The 13,875-nt window shown below is 51.1% G+C and overlaps 1 long non-coding RNA gene across 5 annotated transcripts in view; it reads left to right on the top strand.

Annotated features, from left to right (window-relative positions):
- Positions 1–2,888: 2,888 nt before the first annotated feature.
- LOC128929756 (uncharacterized) overlaps positions 2,889–13,875 on the top strand; it is a 134,114-nt gene continuing 123,127 nt past the window's right edge. For all 5 annotated transcript variants that reach the window (XR_013535943.1, XR_013535957.1, XR_013535953.1 and 2 more), the window contains exon 1: positions 2,889–2,974. This is a non-coding gene — a long non-coding RNA (uncharacterized LOC128929756). The remainder of the gene's footprint in view (positions 2,975–13,875) is intronic.

Here is a 13,875-nt window from a genome sequence, read left to right as displayed (position 1 = left end):
GCAGACGCCACTCGGCTGCGGACAAAAAGAGTCAGTGGGGAAACGCACCAACCTTTCACGCCGAGGCTCTGGAGCTGGGGGCGCACGGGCGTGTTGGGGGCGGCAGATAAGAAGTTGTATTACAACGGCCCCGCTCGCCCAGGCTTCCCTCTTCTTCCCCCCGGCCCCCTCCCCCCGCCCCCGCCCCCGCCTCCGCTAGTCCGGGCTGAGGCTCTGCCGGTCCAGACCCCGATCTGTGGCAGGGGAGGCCCGACTCCTCCAGGGCCCTCCAGCGAGGGGCGCTCTAGGGCGCCGGGGCAGGGCGCGAGACTTTCCCAGAGACCCGGGCCATATTTAATAAGGGTCGTTCATCACCGAGGCGCTTTGAAGGGTCGCCTCCAGCCCTGTGCCCATTAGAAAGGCGGAGGTGACATTTAAACTCCGTTTTCAAGGATCGCGGGGGGATTTCATTGAAAAGGCAACTCGTTTGTCTTATGAGCCTGGAAACAACCCCCTTCTCGCTCCTTTTGACCACATGGCATAACTCAAAAACAATAGTTCAAAAGTGAAATAGCATCGTGGTGTTCATTCGGAGACAGGCCCCCATCTAGCATCAGAGAAAAGGGGTAGTCCGCAAGACAATGTGCTTTTTGTGTCCGACTCTGTCACAAGGATTGTGTTGTTTGCTTTGGAGGCTGCGCCTGTTATACTTTCCTGAAAGTGCTTGTGTTAAACAAGAGTTATAAGTCATCCAAAACAACAAACATTTTGATTTTCTTTGCCTAAAGGGCTTTCCCTGGCTATGGGCACCGTGAAAAAATAATGTCGTTGCTGAGAAAGGGACACCAGTAGTAGCATTACAAGCGAGAGCATTAAATATTGAATGACACGGGAAAAAGAGCTTGTCGAGGGGCACTCAGCCTTAAAGGCTTTCTTCAACTTTGTCTTCGGTGGCTGCTGGACTATTTAAGATGGTATTAATTAAGGCAGCTTCGGATGCTGCCGAGCCAGCCGGCCCCTCGGCCGCGTTCGGTCAATGGGCCTGTGCCCCCGCTCTCTGCTCACGCGTTGGCTGAGCCGAGTGCAAATGTCACTTCTCATTTGGAGGCTGAAGAGAAGTGCCCATCCTGCATTAAGGGCAGCAGGAATGCAGTCAGCAGCAGGCGTTAAAGGAATACGAGGGACTGGGGTGAGGGGGGAAGAGGCGGGAACAAAATGGGAACAGCTGCCCGGGGCGGGGTCGAGAGTGCGCCCAGCGCACCGCTTTTGGCACATTTGGAGAGCGCCGCTGGCAAACTCCGGCCATGCGGGACTCGCTGTGTTGCAAGCCCCCCTCTCTTTCGTCGTTCCTGCGTGGGGAAAATGAAAACTCCAGCCCTGCACAAATCCATTAGGCAGGCTGGCAGGGCGTTATTTTACAAAGGGACTTGCTTCTACAAAGAAAGACAAAAGCTTGGTGCAAACAGGCGTCTTGACTGACTTCCACCTCCCCCCTGCGGTCCTCTTCACAGATCACAAATAAATAAAGCCCAAAGGACCTCAGCTAAGAATCTCCAGATCCAATTTTACAGATGGCGAAACTGAGGCCTCAAGCAAGACTCAAACTGATTTTTGTCAATATTCCGAGAAGTCAGAGGTCGAGACCCTAAGGGACACCAAAGACCCAGGCGGGAGTGGAGTTCTCTTTAAAGTCGCCAACAACCACGCCAAAATGTCCCTTCCCCCTGCCCCCCATTGCAAGTATTCGATTCCAAATCAAATGGAAATTGGTTTCAGCCGTTGAAAATTCCTAACACAAAAAAAAAAGGAATGAAGCTTACTGCCAACTGAGTGTGGCATAAATGAAATGCATGCTCTGAGAAGCTCGGTTAACTATCAGTTCTTGATGAAGAGAGACAAGATTTGGCTGGGCAGAGGGGGCAGGGCATCCTGAGGACTGATTTTTTTTTCCAGCCAGAAACCCAGCAGGCTCCCCGGTCCTCCATCTCCCTAAGTGGCCTTTCACCTGGATGTGAGCCTTCTCTTTTACCACACAGCCCTTGTAGGTGGGGGGAGATGCAGTAAAATGTGCTCCCCACCCCCACCCCCGTGTGTGTGTGTTTTGTGTGTATGTGTGTGTGTGTGTGTGTGTGTGTGTGGTTTAGCACCCTTAGCTTTTAATTCATTTGCAATGTCTGATTCTCCATCTTAAAGTGTGTCCACTCAGGGCTCCCTCTGGCCTTTTGGATAAGGGGCGGGTCATGTTTCCACCGAGAGCGGTGCTGCAGGAGAACTAGTCCCTACCCTTCCTGCAGAGACTGGAATCTGAGCGCGATGGGTGGCCAGGGAGCTCGCATTCAGACAGCCCTGAGATGCGGGCCTGGGGCCCTACGCCCCACTGGCAGCTGGAGGCGTCGGTCTGGGACCAAAGAACGCCTGGCCGGGTCAGAACGCGGGCAGAGGTGGGCGGTGGGGCAGCGAGAGAGGGCCGCACCAGAGCAGCCCACTCCCGCACAGCCTAAGACTGGAGTTCCCAGGCCCAACTGCCTACCTGCGTGATCCATTTTGCACATCTTTCCTCATTCCCCTTCTCTGCTCTCCCTATATCCTTCACTTATTTTGCATGAACAGGGCCCAGGCCAGGATAACTGATGCAGAAAGATGGCCTTTTGGCCGGGAATGCACGCTCTCGCGCGCGCATACACCACCTCCCCCCCAACCCCCCACACTTACGCACAATTCAACCCCCCAGCCCCGCCCTAGCCAGTGCACTGGGCACACACTCGGGATCCAGGCACCTTGCCAAGAGCGCGCGAGCACCCTGCGTGGCACACTGGTTGGAGTTCCTGCATGAAGTGGCGGGGGTGGAGTGAGGAGGGAGGGGTGGGCGGCGGTGCACGCCGCCGACTGCTGGCGGTGCTCACAAGTTCAGTGCTCAACTTCCCGCTCTTAACGAGAGCCGGGATCCCTTTGGAGAGGCCCTCGGGAGCTGGCGACGGGGCTGGGAGTGGCGTGGGTAAGCTGGCCGGCGCGGGGCGCGGGCGGCGGGGCACAAGGGCGCGACAGGAAGAGGGCGCGAGGGTGCCCGCGGCCGGCCGGGCGCTCCGAGAAGTCATCGCGAGCAGCTGTGACTTCACCTATTAGCCCCGATGTCTTTCCGAGGAGCCTGGTGGAGTTAAACAGCCCACAATGGGCGCTCTGGGGCGCCTCCAGCCTGACCTCCACCCGGGTTTAATAGTTTCATAGGAACTTCATTAAATCAATTACTTAGTGAGCACATCATCATTTATTTGTAATTAGCAGCGAGGAGCGCGTTCTCTCCCCCAGCCCGCGGCCCGGGTCCCAGCGGGGTTGACGAGTTGTGCAAGCACTTTTGTTTGCTCGAGTGTTGACTCCCGGCATTATTCGGCCCGGGTAATCTTTATGTCTCAATCTAGTATTCAGGGGGCGAAAGCAAAACAAACAGGGCGCAGGCCCGAGGCCAGCCCTTTGGTCCCAGCCGCCCCAGAACTCGGCCCTCGCTGGGCGTGCAGGGCGCACCTCCGCGGCCCCCGCTCCTCCGGGGAGGAAAAGGCTAGAGCGCCACCGGGGCAGAGGGGCCGAAGCCAGGCCGGGGGGTCCAGAATGAAAGTGGCGAAGGAAGAGGAGAGCAGGGAACGAAAGGAGAAAACCAGGAGCTCCGGGCCTGCAAAAAGAGCACAAAAGGGAAACGTCCAGGCTCCCGCACGTGTGAGAGCGGCCTTGGAGGGGGAATGCACATTGTACATGTGTGCAAATGTATATCCATGCACATATGTGTGTGCGCACGCAGGAAGTGCGTGAATCACATCCATTTCAGTTGCCCAGGGCTGGGCGGAGAGAGAGAAGCGGGAGCAGGAGGTGCAGGTCTGGCGTGCACCGAGGCAGCTCACTGAGTGCCTGGGCTGCAAAAGTGCTTTAATTGGTGGTGGTGGCGGGGGGGGGGGGGCGGCAGCCCCGGGCACAGCTCCACTGCGGCCCACAAATTAGGAGCGAGTGGTTAGCGAGGAGGGGGGAGTTGCTGAAAGCTGGGCCAGAACCTGCGCGTGCGGAGCGGCACGAGTAATGGCTCCGCGAGGAGTCGTGATTCCTTTCGAGGGTAATCATCTTTCCCGACACGCCGCAGCTCCGGCCAAATCTCGTTTACATCCAAGGAGTTGCAGCTCGCCCGGCCAGAAACGTGGGCGACCCGCCCCTGCGTTTTTGCCCCGGCCCCGGTTTCCGCTCCAAGCTTGAAGTCCAGCTTCCAGCACAGGAAGCGCTCAACTTCTGGGGCTATCCCAGCTCAGGAAACGGAGAGGGGCGGGGAGGCGAGGGGTCATTGATGACCCGGCCTGAGTTTCCCCAGGAGCAGGCGAATGTGAACAACTGTGAGGTGACGAAAGGCCGAGGGGACAAACGCCCCACGAGCGGGCTTTCAGAAGAAACAGTGGCCCCTGGGGATCCTTGAGGTCAGTCTGTTAGACTCCCTGGGGCTGTGAGGTTTTGAGGACCGGGTCCTGAATTTCTTCCCTGGTTCCGACGGCCAGGCCTAGCTGATCTGGGTTAATACTTGCAGGCAGGGAATATGTGAAGGCGGTGGTTTGCCTTATGGATTTTCTAGCCGGTGGTTTCAGTACAGCTCGAATCAGTGTCTGGAGTGTTTGTACTCTGGTGGGCCTGAAGAGGGTTCTGCGGCCCTGTGGCGAGACAGGGTCCGCCCTGGAGCGGGGGTGGGGAGGCAGAGAGCTGGGTGTGGCCTCCCGGCCTCTCTGGACAGCCCCACACCCAGAGTCCACCAGCTATGGCTGTGTCTGGGTGCACACGTGCGTGAGGGTGGTTGTACTCTCAGGAGTGGGAGCTTAGCTTGCTGGGGAGCCTGGTGCCGGCTCTCCTGTGGCCTCTAGTCTGGGGAGCCAACGCCCCCACAATGCTTTGGGTTCTCAGGAGGGTGTCCTAAGCCTGCAGCTTTCTCACTCCCCCAGTCTTCTTGCATCTGCCTTTCCTCAGGTCTCACCATCAGACACCCATTCTGTTCCTCTCTCTCTATCCTCCTTTTCTGCAAAGTTGACTCCCAGGTCACTTGGCCTCTACCCTAGGGTCCTAGGTATCCTTTGCCTACAGGGCACAAAGATGAGAGAGGCAGGAGCAGCTAGGATCCTGTTTGAAATAGACTTTCTTGGCCGGGCATGGTAGCTCATGCCTGTATTCCCAGCACTTTGGGAGGCCAAGGTGGGAGAATCGCTTGAGGTCGGGACCAGCATGGGCAACATGGTGAAACCCCATCTCTACAAACTATAAAAAAATTAGCTGGGCCTGGTGGTGTGCACCTGTAATTCTAGCTACTCGGGAGGCTAAGACAGAAGAAGCATTTGAGCTGGGGAGGCAGAGTTTGCAGTGAGCTGAAATGGTGCTACTGCACTCCAAGCCTGGGAGATAGGGTGAGACTCAGTCCAAAAAAAAAAGAGGGGGGCTTCCCTCCAGCCCCCTACCCCAGAGGGGGCTCCCCAGAGCTCCCCGAGCTGCCCAGCTGCTGCTCACACCTGACAGTTTGGGTCAGCCTGAAAAATAGGAAATAGATTCAAATAAGGACCATCAACCAGCCAGTCAACAATCTGGGAGAAGCACCTTTTAAAATATAAAAAGCAGTTTGTAAGTTTGCATACTCCTCTGCCCCCATCCCCAGTGAATCTGTGCTGAAGAAGTTACAATGGGCAGGCTTCCAGAAGAATTACCAGGAAAAGGAAATCTTTTTTTTTTTTTTTTTTTTTTTTTGTGATGGAGTTTCGCTGTTGTTACCCAGACAAGTGCAATGGCACGATCTCGGCTCACCGCAACCTCCGCCTTCTGGGTTCAAGCAATTCTCCTGCCTCAGCCTCCTGAGTAGCTGGGATTACAGGCATGCACCACCATGCCCAGCTAATTCTTGTATTTTTAGTAGAGACGGGGTTTCACCATGTTGACCAGTATGGTCTCGATCTCTTGACCTCGTGATCCACCCGCCTCGGCCTCCCAAAGTGCTGGGATTATAGGCATGAGCCACTGCGCCCAGCCAGAAAAGGAAATCTTAAAGAATAAGGCCAAATGTGATTTTCTTAAAAATATCTGGGAGCCTAACATGATAAATACAAATGCTTCTTTGAGTCTGTTGTGCACATTTCTGTTCCAGTGTACAGAATACCTAAGCTTGTTAAATATATGTGTGCAGACAGGTGCACACATACACACACACACAATTATACCACATCTGAATCCCACCTTGCAAATTATCAGACCTAGCCAAATTTACGACGTTGAAGGAAGCAAGACTGAGAAAGGCTACATTTAAAATAAAAGTGAAATGTCGTTCATCCATGACTTCTCTCTCTCTTCCCCCTCACTCCCACCTCCTACACTATTTAATAAAATAGCATCATTTAGAGAAAAGATGGCAAGTCAGGGGACATTTTATGAGCTGGCAGGGAATTTGTTCAAGTGGTTGATTTAGAAAATCTGGAAACTGACTGCGAAGTTCTCTTAGTGATATTAATATTATATGTCTTTCTCCCCAATCCAAGTCCTAACAGCTTTTCTGCCATTATCTGGCTGGTTCTGTTCATGAATCAGTCTCTGTTCTGATTCTGCCTTTACTGGGCTGCATGTCCCATGGCCGTCCCACCTGCGGCCCTCCTTGGATCAGTGGGAACCCCATGCTGTGCTCCCCGAGCCCTTTCAGGAGAGCTACCCTTTCAGGGCATATGGGACCCTTCCAGGGTCCTTGCCACTGGATCTATCAGTCTGAAAACTAACAGGATTATGCCCACAGACTGTCCTCTCTCTGGGAGGGCCTCTCTAGTCACCAGTCATGAGTTTCATCCTCCTGACCTGGTGCAAAGAAGGACATCTGGCACTGGCATAGAAACCCATGCAGGGGGAGCCGGGAGTGTGTAGCAGCCTGGTTTCGGATAATGACATGTATGGGACATTTCAGGGAGGACCCAGGGGAGCCTTGGAATGGGAGGAACTATGCCAATGTTTGTCCCCTTTTAGGGGTGAGGGCAAAGGTCTGATTGCTCTGGCCATTTCTTAAGTAAACTGACCCGAAAGAACAAGCGTTAGAACAAACTGGCCTAGGGCAAGTGTCTTTTGTGTTCCTGACAGAACCTTCTGGCCACTTGCTGCTGGGTCACCACTGTGCGTTCTCAGAACCGGCAGTACTGGTGGATCCCTGTGCATAGCTGTGAGGGACAGAATCGGGAAGTGATTCCAGGCAACTCTACTCAGGGAGGAAGAACACCAAGAGACTCAGAGGCGAGTCCAGGAAAACCACTTCCCGGTAGCCAGCACCACCCCTCCCTGGCCAGTCCTCCTGCGATTTCCAGCCTCCAATGCCCAGATCCTTCAGATTCACTCGGTAAAGCAAAGGGTGGGAATGGTCAGGAGACAAAAATATGTCTGCCAAGAACTTAAGTGTCTTTGGCCCCTGGCATGGAGTATTTACTGTTCTCCAACTTCTCCAATTGGAGTAGTGCCTATTAAGAAGGAAGCAGAGGCTGGGCACAGTGGCTCACGCCTGTAATCCCGACACTTTTGGACGCCGAGGCCGAGGCCAGCGGATCACTTTTTGTCAGGAGTTCAAGACCAGCCTGGGCAACATGGCGAAACCACATCTTTGCTAAAAACACAAAAATTTGTGTGTTTTTGGTGCAAGGCCTGTAGTCCCAGCTACTCGAGAGGCTGAGGCATGAGAATTGCTTGCACCCAAGACGTAGAGACTGCAGTGAGCCAAGGTTGTGTCACTACACTTCAGCTTGGGTGACAGAATGAGACTCAATCTCAAAAAAAAAAAAAAAAAAAAAGAGGAAGCAGAGAAACTGCATTATGAAAAGTATAATATCTTGGTCCTTAAGTTTCTTTTGAGATTGGAATGAATTTTTTTTTTTTTTTGAGATGGAGTTTCGCTCTTGTTACCCAGGCTGGAGTGCAATGGCATGATCTCAGCTCACTGCAACTTCTGCCTCCTGGGTTCAGGTAATTCTCCTGGCTCAGCCTCCTGAGTAGCTGAGATTACAGGCACACGCCACCATGCCCAGCTAATTTTTTGTATTTTTAGTAGAGACAGGGATTCACCATGTTGACCAGGATGGTCTCGATCTCTTGACCTCGTGATCCACCCGCCTCGGCCTCCCAAAGTGCTGGGATTACAGGCGTGAGCCATTGTGACCGGCCCTGGAATGAAGTTTCAATAGGATTGTTTCCTTGGCCCCACGACTATCTGCAGAATGGTAGACACAAAACTTCTTGGGCTCAGACCTGTAATCCTAGCACATTGGGAGGCCGAGGCAGGCAGATCATTTGAAGCCAGGAGTTTGAGACCAGCTTGGCCAACTGAGTAACAGTCTCCCTTAGAGCTGGTGCTCTGAGGCCCTAGAGGCAGAGCTGTGGGCCCTATTTCAGGGCACAGTAGGAGGGGACACAGGAAATCTCAGAGAAGCCTGATATCCATTGCTCACATGTTTTCCCTACCATTTAATAAAACCGTGGTAAGGCCAGGCATGGTGGTTCACACCTGTAATCTCAGCACATTGGGAGGCCGAGACAGGCAGATCACTTGAGGCCAGGAGTTTTAGACCAGTTTGGCCAATATGGTGAAAACCTGTCTCTACTGAAAATACAAAAAAATTAGCCGGGCGTGGTGGTATGCGCCTGTAGCTACTCAGGAGGCTGAGGCACAAGAACCACTTGAACCTGGGGTGGAGGTTGCTGTGAGCTGAGATTGTGCCACTGTACTCCAGCCTGGGCAAAAGAGTGAGACTCTATCTCAAAAAAGAAAAACAACAAAACTGTGATAAAATGTATATAACATAAAGTTTATCATTTCAACCATTTTTAAGAGATGGGTCTCAATGTGTTGTCCAGGCTGGCCTCAAACTCCTGGGCTCAAGCAATCCTCCTGCCTCAGCCTCCCAAGTAGCTGGGACTGCAGGTGTGAACCACCACACCTGGCTTCAACCGTTTTTAAGCATACAGTTCAGTGGTATTGTGTATTCACATTCTCATGCCGTCACCACACCAGTCATCTCTAGAATGTTTTTTTCTTCTCAAAATGAATCTTTGTACTCTTGCAATAATAGTTCTGAGTTTCTTCTCCCCTAGCTTCTGGAATCTCATCTAAGTGGGATCATTCAGTACTTGTCTTTTTGTGTCTGGCTTATTTCACTCAGCATAATGTCCTCAAGGTTCATCCATGCTGTTGTATGCATCAGAACGTCACTCTTCATTATGGCTGAGTAATATTCCACTGTGTGGATAGACCACATTTTGTAGCTTCTTCCTTCTGTTTTTCTTTTCTTTCCTTTTCTTTTTTTTTGAGATGGAGTTTCGCTCTTGTTACCCAGGCTGGAGTGCAATGGCGCAATCTCGGCTCACCGCAACCTCTGCCTCCTGGGTTCAGGCAATTCTCCTGCCTCAGCCTCCTGAGTAGCTGGGATTACAGACACGCACCACCATGCCCAGCTAATTTTTTGTATTTTTAGTAGAGACGGGGTTTCACCATGTTGACCAGGATGGTCTCGATCTCTTGACCTCGTGATCCACCCGCCTCGGCCTCCCAAAGTGCTGGGAATACAGGCTTGAGCCACCGCGCCCGGCCGCGCTTCTTCCTTCTGTTGATGGACACAGGTTGTTTCCACCTTTTGGCCATGGTGCTGTGAACACTGATGTGCTTACATGCTTTTTTTTTTTTTTTTTTGAGACGGAGTTTCACTCTTGTTACCCAGGCTGGAGTGCAATGGCGCGATCTCGGCTCGCTGCTCACCGCAACCTCCGCCTCCTGGGTTCAGGCAATTCTCCTGCCTCAGCCTCCTGAGTAGCTGGGATTACAGGCATGCACCACCATGCCCAGCTAATTTTTTTGTGTTTTTAGTAGAGACAGGGTTTCACAATGTTGACCAGGATGGTCTCGATCTCTTGACCTCGTGACCCACCCACCTCGGCCTCCCAAAGTGCTGGGATTATGGGCGTGAGCCACCGTGCCCACCCCGCTTACATGCTTTTATATATGCATATGTACATATATAATATACTTTTATGAACCAATTTAAAACACTTTAAAGGGGGAGCTCCAGCTGAGGATTTAGACTATCAGCTTTCTCACTTGGCTCTGGTCAGCGAAGGGCAGCTAGCATCCAAGGGAGAGCCAAATCATTGTCTTCCAGTTCCATGGCCTTCCTATCGCACGCGTGTGTGTGTGTGTGTGTGTGTGTGTGTGTGTGTGTGTGTGTGTTCAGACCTACCCAGTGCTCCTGCTTCAGAGGAACTATTAACACATTGATATTATCAATAGCAGGCAGTGCCTGAGCCATTAGGGATTTATGAAAACATCTGAAGCAAGTCGTTTCAAAGCACTGATTTGTTTTATAGTCAGTATTACATTTTATGACAGGCTCTTTTGCCAGCAAAATGAGCGAATAAGCATCATACACAGCTCAGGAGGCGGAAACCGGTGCCCTGCGCTGCCCTGCAAATTTGTGCTCCAGATCCCTTGGGAAGCTTCTGCAATTCCCAGACAACTCCTGACCCTTTGTGGAATGGTCGACCCTGAACTAGAGAGGGCGTGTGCCCCCACTTACATTTGTGGCAGTAGAAAAGTGACCCACAACCCCTTTCCCTTTTCTGTCATTTTTCTCAAACCGAGAACACAGTAACAACACCAGTTAATACCCAGTAGACCAAGGTCAAACATTTCCTGGCCACTTCTGCTGCTTTTTTTTGTTCTGATTTTTTTTTTTTTTTTTTTCCTGACTTTCCAGAGTTTCACAGGGGCAAATTCCCGAGTTTTGAATAAAGTAATCTCAACCCTCCTGGGAACAGTGGCGCCTAAGGAAAGGGACAAACAGGCCACTTGGGGGAGATGAATGTATGATTCTCAGCAACCAAGTGACTGTCCTTCTCATTCAAACATCCCCCCATCCCCCCACCCAAAAGAGCAGGGAGTGGGACCTCTGTGCTGTCCAGGGTTGGGGCATGGAGGCCAGCACTCTTCCCTGGGATGGGAGATCGACACGACTTCTCAATGTTCCCAGGAGCAGGGTGTGTAATATTTTACAGCAGCTGTTTCACATTTCCCTACCTAGTTATTAGACACGAAAGGGAGTAAATTAAAATAGCAAAGTAAAATGAAATAAAAGGCGTCTTTTCTTTCTGTAAAGAGACAACACCTAATTAAGGAATATTTGAATCCCACAAAAATGCAGACTCTCATGGGTGACATAAAACTTCTCCTTTTAAACCAGGAACAAAACCCAGAAAATTAGGGACAGGCCCAAGAGGTAGTCCTTTAAAATAAAATGCTCCCTCCTCTGGAGACTTTTGACTTTTTTCTCCCTTCCTTTTTTCCTCTTCCACAGTCCTGGGGGAGTATTAAACTCAAACGACTCCTTTGAGTTCAAGTTTTCTGGGCTGTAGCCAGCCAAGCGCACAGCCAGCCTCCCGCCTCCTGCCAACAGCGGCCTTGCTGCAGCCGGCAGCCTGTTTTCTTGTCCCCCAGCCGCCCTTCCCCAGCGGGATCTTTTCAGCCCCCACTCACTGAGGCAGCATCGTTCTTCTCTTTTGTCCCCTCTGGACTTCACTTCTTCCCCAACACTTTCTCTAGCTCAGGCTAGCTGTCACCCACTCTATCTTCCGCTTTCCCTACCCCGTGGAGCTGAGACAGTGGGGTCTTCCTTTTTTTTTTTTTTTTGATATGGAGTTTCGCTCTTGTTACCCAGGCTGGAGTGCAATGGTGTGATCTCGGCTCACCGCAACCTCCGCCTCCTGGGTTCAAGCAATTCTCCTGCCTCAGCTTCCTGAGTAGCTGGGATTACAGGCACGCGCCACCATGCCCAGTTAATTTTTTGTATTTTTAGTAGAGACAGGGTTTCACCATGTTGACCAGGATGGTCTCGATCTCTTGACCTCATGATCCACCTTCCTCGGCCTCCCAAAGTGCTGGGATTACAGGCTTGAGCCACTGCGCCCAGTGGGTCTTCCTTCTTTTTCCCCTGGGCTCTTTTTTTTTTTTTTTTTTTTTTTTTTGAGACGGAGTTTTGCTCTTGTTACCCAGGCTGGAGTGCAATGGCGCGATCTCAGCTCACCGCAACCTCCGCCTCCTGGGTTCAGGCAATTCTCCTGCCTCAGCCTCCCGAGTAGCTGGGATTACAGGCACGTGCCACCATGCCCAGCTAATTTTTTGTATTTTTAGTAGAGACGGGGTTTCACCATGTTGACCAGGATGGTCTCGATCTCTTGACCTCGTGATCCACCTGCCTCGGCCTCCCAATCGTGTTCTTGACCAGAAGCTACCAGAAGCTTTGGCCTTCTTCAGCTTGATTCCACCTTGGGTTCCAAATTCAGTCCCTCCCAGTTCTTGCTCTGCCCTTCCTCCCCTGGGTGTGGTCTCCTTATACTGGAGAGACAGCTTTGGGTGTTGGTGCTCAGCCATTGTTGACCTTGACCTTTACATGAGAACTCTCTCCTGGGGTACCTGGGAGGAGTAAAACTTTTCAGCGTACAATTCAGTGGTGTCGAGTACATTCACATTCCTGTGCAGTCATCCCACCATCCATCTCCGGAACGGTTTCTTCTTCCCAAACGGAATCTTTGTACTCATGAAACGATAGTTCCTCATTTCTTCTCCCCTGGCCCCGGGGCAATCTCCGTTCAGTTTTCTGTCTGAATGTGACTACTCTAGGGATTTCATCAAGTGGGATCATAAGCTGTTTGTCCCTTTGTGTCTGGCTTATTTCATTCAGCATAATGTCCTCAGGGTTCATCCCCGCTGCTGTGTACAACAGAACTTCATTCCTTGTTATGGCTAAGTAATATTCCACTGTGTGGATAATTGGATAATTAATCAATACATGTAAGGGTGAAACCACATGGAGGTGAGAGGGGTTGACTTTTCAGGCAGGACATGGGCCTGCTGCCTCATTTCTGCTTCAGGGACAATGGTTGGGACAGTGCTTTTCCTGTGATAGTTGCTCAGTTCATTCAGAATCCCTTTAATTATTGTTTCCAGGAGAGTAACATTCTTCTACTTAGTCTTATAATTGGGAGGAAAGAAAAGAAAGTTGGGATGAGGCTAAGAAAATATGGAATGACATACCTTAAAATGGCCGCAAATTAAATAAATTCTTAGTGACAGCTCGCCCCAATTTTCCCTTTCTGGGATTTTTTTTTCCCCTTGGCTTTTGATGGCTTAAAAGTCCTGCAGAAAATTTCCCAACATCACAATGCAGAGGATGGAGCCAGAGGTTTCCAGATTCCTGCTTATTAGACTAAACAGTAAACGGAAATCATTTTTTCCTTTCAATAAGTGAAGAGAGGCTGTTTTGTTGGCATTTCCTTTTAGGGATGGACCCTGCCTCTGGCTCTGCCTTTTTCACTTTTTTTTTTTTTTTTTTTTGAGACAGGATCTTGCTCTTTTGCCCAGGAGTGCAGTGGCATGCTCATGGCTCACTGTAGCCTCAACCTCCTGGGCTCAAGTGATCCTCCTACCTCAGCCTCCCAAGTAGCGGGACCACAGGTGCACACCACCATGCCTGGCTAATGTTTAAAATGGTTTCTGGAGAGACGATGTCTCACTATGTTGTCTAGTCTAAGGTCTGATCTCCTCTGACCTGCTGCAGAAACAGATGTGCGGCTGGCTCTGCCCAAGGCCAGGACCGAGCCCTCAGCTACACTCCTGCCTTCTCTTCTCTGAAACATGTAGGTAAAAAAATAAGTTTAAAACTTCCCTAATTCCTTTCATCTATATTAAAAGGCATATCATATTTCTGAGTAAAGGCTTGGGTGTGATTTTTAGAAAAATGATTGCAGTAATAAGAATAATATCTTATATTGATGTTAGACTGTCCTAACCTTAAGGTGGGATTTCTGCTCCCTTAAAGGATGTTTAGCAGC

Source organism: Callithrix jacchus, chromosome 1 (genome assembly GCF_049354715.1).
Source record: "Callithrix jacchus isolate 240 chromosome 1, calJac240_pri, whole genome shotgun sequence".
NCBI lineage: Eukaryota > Metazoa > Chordata > Mammalia > Primates > Cebidae > Callithrix > Callithrix jacchus.
Note: the sequence above shows the minus strand (reverse complement) of the source record. Positions and strands in the feature narration are given on the sequence as shown.